The following is a 457-nucleotide window of genomic DNA, read 5'->3' on the forward strand; positions in this document are numbered from 1 at the left end:
ATGAAAGGAAGTCCATTACTGAGAAGGTGATCTCGTCTTGCATGTTGTGAGAGAGGAAGCTTCCGGACCACCTTTTTCAGCCAGATACCGAGCGATCACTCAACAATTCACACTAAGAGAGGCAGGGAATGAGTACATATCCCTTACGGGAATTGAACCCGTGTCTTCGACATGAAAAGACGATGTCCTAACCACTGGACGAAAGGGACCAAAAAGCCATTCTTCATATACCTAAGCTCCGAGAATAGAAGTGGTTCGTTTTCTTTCTATACATAAGTAATTCGACGATTTCGTTTGTCTTTATGTTGTCGATTTCTGATGTGAATTCAATTCGGCGGGTCGTCCCGCCCTTCCTACAGGTTCCCCCACTGACCCAGTGACACACCAACCACGCCCCTTCCCTTTCTTCGATCATTAAGCCGACTTCTCCCTTGACTTTGTCTTTCATCCTCCGTTC

At 46.4% G+C, this 457-nt stretch overlaps 1 non-coding gene across 1 annotated transcript; it reads right to left on the minus strand.

Moving 5' to 3' along the window:
* Positions 1-137: 137 nt before the first annotated feature.
* Positions 138-209, minus strand: TRNAE-UUC. The gene has a single exon. It is a non-coding gene; the product is annotated as a tRNA-Glu (tRNA).
* Between the last annotated feature and the right edge of the window lie 248 nt (positions 210-457).

This window comes from Cucurbita pepo, unplaced genomic scaffold (genome assembly GCF_002806865.2).
Source record: "Cucurbita pepo subsp. pepo cultivar mu-cu-16 unplaced genomic scaffold, ASM280686v2 Cp4.1_scaffold008891, whole genome shotgun sequence".
In the NCBI taxonomy this organism is placed as follows: Eukaryota; Viridiplantae; Streptophyta; class Magnoliopsida; order Cucurbitales; family Cucurbitaceae; genus Cucurbita; species Cucurbita pepo.